The sequence below is a fragment of the Gossypium raimondii genome, chromosome 2 (assembly GCF_025698545.1).
Source record: "Gossypium raimondii isolate GPD5lz chromosome 2, ASM2569854v1, whole genome shotgun sequence".
Lineage (NCBI taxonomy): Eukaryota > Viridiplantae > Streptophyta > Magnoliopsida > Malvales > Malvaceae > Gossypium > Gossypium raimondii.
This window is the reverse complement of record NC_068566.1, coordinates 14,067,094-14,073,285: the sequence shown is the minus strand read 5'-3', so window position 1 is coordinate 14,073,285 and position 6,192 is coordinate 14,067,094. Positions and strand designations below refer to the sequence as shown.

Below are 6,192 nucleotides of genomic sequence, written 5' to 3'. Positions count from 1 at the left end.
AAAATTTTCCCATATTGTGCAACCCTAAACCTTAAATTTGACAATTCATTCTACTTTGGGGCTTGTATTTTTTATCTAAATGAAACCTTGAATTTTGTAGTTGTTCTCACAATAGGGTTTGAAATTTTTTTATTCAAGTTAGTGCTAAAAAAACCCTAGAGTTTAGGCCTCAATGTGGGAACAATTGTCAAGTTCAAGGACTAACTTGGAGAAAAAAATTCAAGCCCCAAAGTGGGAGCGATTACCTAATTCAAGTCTCAATGCGAGAACAATTTGCTAAGCTCAAAATCTAACTTTGGCAAAAAAATGTTCAGACTCCAATGTAAAAAAATTATTAAATTAGATCCAAATAGTGATTTAATCCTAACATATATGATATTTTGTGCAGGAAAATTTGGAGCTGTGTCTGCATCCAAACCTTTCTCCATCTTTGCAGCACTTTATTGTATACTTTTCAGCCTTGTAGTTATGCATTAATTTTAAACATACCTACCCATTTTTATCCCAACCTTAGATTTTCACATCCTGGAAACCGGGCCAATGGTATTGACATTAAATTATAGATTAAAAATAGAGTAAATAGAAATCACGTTAGTTATTAGGACTAAATAGGAATAATAAGAAAGTAAAGAACTTAAATAGGTAAATTAGGACTAATGGTTACTAGGGGATTTATTAAACCAAGGGTAGAATTAGGAGGGATCTATAGGATAAATAAACCAACTTTATAAATTAATTTGGCTATATAAGCCGTCACTGCTCATTTGCTTTTCATGTTTTAATTTCCTTTTTTTATTATTTTGTTTCTTTTTACACTTTCTTCATTTCAATAGTTGTTGCATCTGGTAGTTAATTTTCCTTCAAAATTTTATTGCGCATTACATTTTCTAAGCAACCAAGCACCATTTTCTTCTTTAAATTAGTAAAACACTAACTTTTTCATCTTAAACTTTGGTTCGGTTATTGAGCGGACCACTCGAGAGTCACAAAGGATAGCAAGATCGAAAGTAAACAATCTATTTTGATATCAACTCTGCATGAAACGCTTTTGACTAAAGTATCTACGATTTAGTTAGGAAATATAAATAATCTTTGTTTTTTTATGATTTAGCTTCACGAAAATGGTGGATTGAAGCTGGCGAAGTTAAGAAATGTTGCTTAAAATGGTTTTGTTCTTGAAGAAGATGATGAACAGTGACTGATTCTTAAAGAAAGAGTTAGGTGATATTAACATTTAATTAATAGTCTAGATCTACAAATATATGTACGTTAGGAGGGTTAAAAGTTAGGAAATGGGCTAAGTATTAGAACAATAAAAATCTGTAAGAGATAATGTAAGTAATGGGCTGTTGTTGAGTAGAGAATGAATTAAATTGTTTTAGACAATATGTGATATGTATTTTTTCATGCGAAGCTGAAAATATCAGAGGAGCATCGACTAGCAGAGAAAAAGGCAAGGAAAAGGTCACATAATCGACATTGTGGTGAACAAGGTGAGTACACTATATACTACACTTGAAAATGAGGTCGCACTCTACTGAAGGCAAGGAAGACGTGCGAACCCTATCTTCATGTTTTAAATTGAACATGTGCATGTGCGAACCTCTTGCATGCATTGTGAAAACCCCATCTATGCGTTGTGCGAACACTTAGCATGAATATATGTATGTGTATTTTTACATGCTATGCGAAACTTGAGTAAAATGTATACATGCGTCCAGGGTTAGGTTAAATATATATACATATATATATATAAGCGTCCAAAGTTTGTTATATAGTATAATTTGTGTGCACTGTTATATATTATATATAGGTTGGTGGCTTTTAATTTATGTCATACATATACATCGATGTAAAAAGGGAATTGTTATATACAATGAATGCATACGCAAAGGTTATTAGAAATAATATATGTACATATCTTTGCATTAAAAGGGTTTTGTATTATATGTATGCATGAGTGGCTTTTAATATAAAACATATGTACACATACCTTTGCATTACAAATTTTTGTTCTATCTATTATATATAAATGTATATATATGCGGTGTGCGAACCCTAAGTCCACTATGCTGTTGTTTTATGCTTAATGTTCTGTATATGCTAGTTTAATGCTTTGCAAGCTATTCTATGACGTGTTGTGGTACTGTGAGCTCTATTAAAAATTCTGAGCCTAAAATGACGTGATTTGTAAATGTGTATTACTTCGATATGTTAGCATTGTGAATTTTTGGAACCATTGGATATAGTTGGCATGCTATAGGATTGTGAGTGCTCATCTATGTAATATGATAGGCATTGTGGCCCGATGATTTGATAGAAAAATAAGGCAATGTCGAGCAATGGTCTATTCACCAGGGATCGTAAGGGTGTGTTTTTCAGAGAGTGTGAGCATTCGTGCTACACTTATATGGCGATTTGAGTGACTCTATGAGTCTTAGGGTGTGTTTTAGGAGAACTGTTTATCCAATGAGTTATGTTTCATTTTCATGAATTGCCAACATATCACTAAACTAAACAGGGTTGATTATATGAATTAATGACATGCGAACCGATTGTATGCAAACCACCTACGTGTAGAACTATTTATGTGTGAACTATTTTATGCGATCTGTCTGTAAGTGAGTTGTTTAGTATGTGAATTATTGATGTGTTTTCTTGTGTTGTGTACATATGTATTCACTGAGCTTTCCCAAGCTCATCTCTTTTAGCAACGAAAAAGTGATAATAATATGTATTTTTAGTAAAAACTGGGCTTTAAACTTAACTATATACTGACATCCTTAAATTCAATTTAAGTGTCATGCAATATAAAAAACAAAACCCAAACCCTAAATTCCATGCCATAGTTCAAAATAAAATATATTCAAACTTTGAATAATTAAATAAATTGAATAATAATCCTAAATAATTCAATAAATAAAAACTGAGCCAAGACCCTTCGGATGCCATATCCGCATTCTAACTTGGTGGGTTATCTGTAAGGATGGAAATAAAGGAGGGATTGAGCTATGACGCTTAGTGTGAGTTACTTCACAAGAAAATTAGTGCAAACAGTCGTTAAGACATATTAAATAATAACACAGAATAATCGCATTCAACTAACAAATCCAAGTATCGAATTTTAAAATTAACCATCAATAGTACCACAGATTTCACATTAGCAATTTCAAAATATCAATATCACAGTTTACTCATCCATATACATATGTATTTAAGTCATCTTAGACATTCCAATTGAGTATGCACATGCTTTCATAAATGTCATACATTTTCGGTTTCAACATAAAAGATCTTACCCACTGCTAAACACCACAATGGGAGTTCCCCAAAAATCCAACCACCAACAACTGGATTGTGGATTAACCACCAATGGTTTGCAGAATAACTGCCAATGGCTATGGACACAAAGCAAAAACACCTCAAATGGAATATGCCAATGGCTGTGGATAGACAACAAAATGATACAGGTAAAATCTGCCAATAGCCATGGATGCGTAACATGTTTGCAAGTAATAGTTGTCAAATGGTTGTGGATGCACAACAAAAATGTCACAGGTGGAATCTGTCTATGGCTGTAGGTACACAGCAAAATAAATATAGATAAACTGTCAACACTTCCTCTATTCATAACGTCCCACCCCATGCAATACAATATGGCATGCTCAAATAATGAATACAATATCATTCAATATGCTTTTAGTAGAACAATAGAGTAGCAAACAATATGCTCATAATGGTTCGATTTAGTACCAATTAATATGCTTGTAACAGATCAATCCGGTAGCAAAAATTATGCTATTTATGTGTTCAATTTAACGGTGACATACGCCATACTATACATACAATCACAAACTCCGAAATAATAAACATATGTATTATTCACAATTCATGCAAATATATATATCATATTAAATAAGTCCATCAAACAATAGATTCTAACATAATTCATACTATTAGGGGCTCAATTGAATAAATTAAAGTACTAAAAATAGTTTGAAAATAATTCAGGGACTAAATTGATAAAATCCTAAAATTTCTGGGCAAAATTGTAGAATCTGAGAAACAAGGGACACACGGCCATGTGGGAAGCCCTGGACCATGTGGCTAGGCCGTGTTATATTATTCATCATTTTCATTTATATATAGAAACCATAAATGTTTATATTAAGTCATGTGTTAGTTAATTACTTTTACTATATGAAGTCTGTTGGCAAATTAACGAGCAAATTCCCTTCCAAAAAGAAAAAGAAGTGCTAATTATAGTAAGTAAAACTTAGTCATATTATTTACCCACGCTAATTAAAATAGAAAATGTTTAGTTGGTTTTAATTTGCTAATTCTCTATATAATATGGTTTGAAACAAAATAAAATACAGAAACCATTCTCTCTTTGAAGTAAATAAAAATAAAGTATGGCTATTCAATGTAATTTTGTTTCATCCATGTTAATACTAGTACTTTTATCTATATCATCCGCTGAAGGTCAAGGATGAGGAGGTGGTGGTGTTATTGATGTTGTTGCAAAGTTTGGTGTAAAGGCAGACGAGAAAACAAATTTGTGTAAGGTAAGCAAAATATCATATACCTTTATAGTCAGCAGATAAAAGTATGCATAACTATTTTTCAAATCTGTTATCTTTATATGTATCTTCTTTATTTTTTTATTTGATTTTAACCATTGTTAGATACTTGGAAAGAAGCATGTGCCTCGACATCTCTGGAAAAAATTGTGATTCCTAAAGGGATATATTTTTTAAGTACAACTAACTTACATGGTCCTTGCAAGGCTCCTATTGAGCTTCAAGTTGAAGGCATTGTGAAGACTCCGGCAGACCTCGCTGCTTTCAAAGAGCCTAAATGGATTTCCTTCAATAGAATTGAAAATTTCAAATTGTCTGCCAGATGAGTTTTATATGGCTAGGGAGCCACTGCTTATAAAAGGGAAGGTTGCGAAAAGCATGATTATTGTGATTCACTTCCTATTGTAAGTTATTTTCTTATTGAGAAGTTATGACTTTTGTTTTTATAAATAGAATTAAGTAATAATTATTTTTTGTTTCATTCTGAAATTAAACAGAACCTATGGTTTGATTTTTTAACCAACGTAATGATACAATATATAACTACTAAAGACAGCAAGCAGTTCCACGTTAATGTTCTAGGATGCAAAAACATCACTTTTAAACATTTCACTGTATTTGCACCTGGAGAAAGCCCAAACACAGATGGGATTCATATCGGGAGATTAGATAGGGTCAATGTTCTTAACACGAAGATAAAAACTTGTGATGATTGTGTTTCAATTAGGGATGGTTCCAAAAATTTAGTTATCAATGGAGTAACTTGTGGACTAGGACATGGTATCAGTATTGGCAGTCACGGATTGTTTAAAAATGAAGAACCTATTAATGGAGTTACAGTAAAAAATTGCACCATGACTAATACTTCCAATGGTGTTAGAATCAAAAGTTGGTCAGGTGCTAAACTCGACACTTGTTCAAACATTCACTTTGAGGATATTACCGTGACTAATGTCAGTTTTCCTATTATAATTGATCAGAAATATTGTCCATGGAACAAATGCAAAATAAATGTATGTACATATTTATCAAAATCGTAAGAGAGCAAAAAGAGTTAATCAGCCCTTGAATCATTATTTTGTTGATGTAGGAAGAATCAAAAGTTAAACTAAGCAACATTAGTTTCAAAAATATTCACGACACTTCTGCGCTTCCAGAAGCTGTCAAGATTATTTACAGCACAACTTTGTCGTGTGAAAATGTGGAACTTGCCGACATTGAAATTACTCACAGTGGACTGATAGGACCTGCAGTATCACATTATTCGAATGTTAAGCCTAAAGTTAGTGGCAAACAAAATCCTACTACATGTTCCGCCCCTATCCAAGCAAAACCTACCTCGACAGCTTAATCAATAGCATAGGTATAAAATTTTTTGACAAGGTTGTAACTCCTATAATTATATTTATTTTGCAAAAAAAAATTTGCTTCATTTTACATTCTATGTTATTAACAATATTATTCTTAAACTTAATTATTTTTAAAAATACACTTCAACAAAAAATATTGCAATGTGATAACATTTTATGCATTTAGGCTTACGATATAATTATTTTTAAAATACTATTGAACCGAATCTTGTTTAATTATTTTGTTTTTATTTATAAAA

The 6,192-nt window shown here is 31.9% G+C and overlaps 1 pseudogene; it reads left to right on the top strand.

Moving 5' to 3' along the window:
* The first annotated feature begins 4,410 nt into the window (after window positions 1-4,410).
* On the top strand, window positions 4,411-5,934 carry LOC105777604 (polygalacturonase-like; annotated as a pseudogene).
* The last annotated feature ends 258 nt before the right edge of the window (window positions 5,935-6,192 follow it).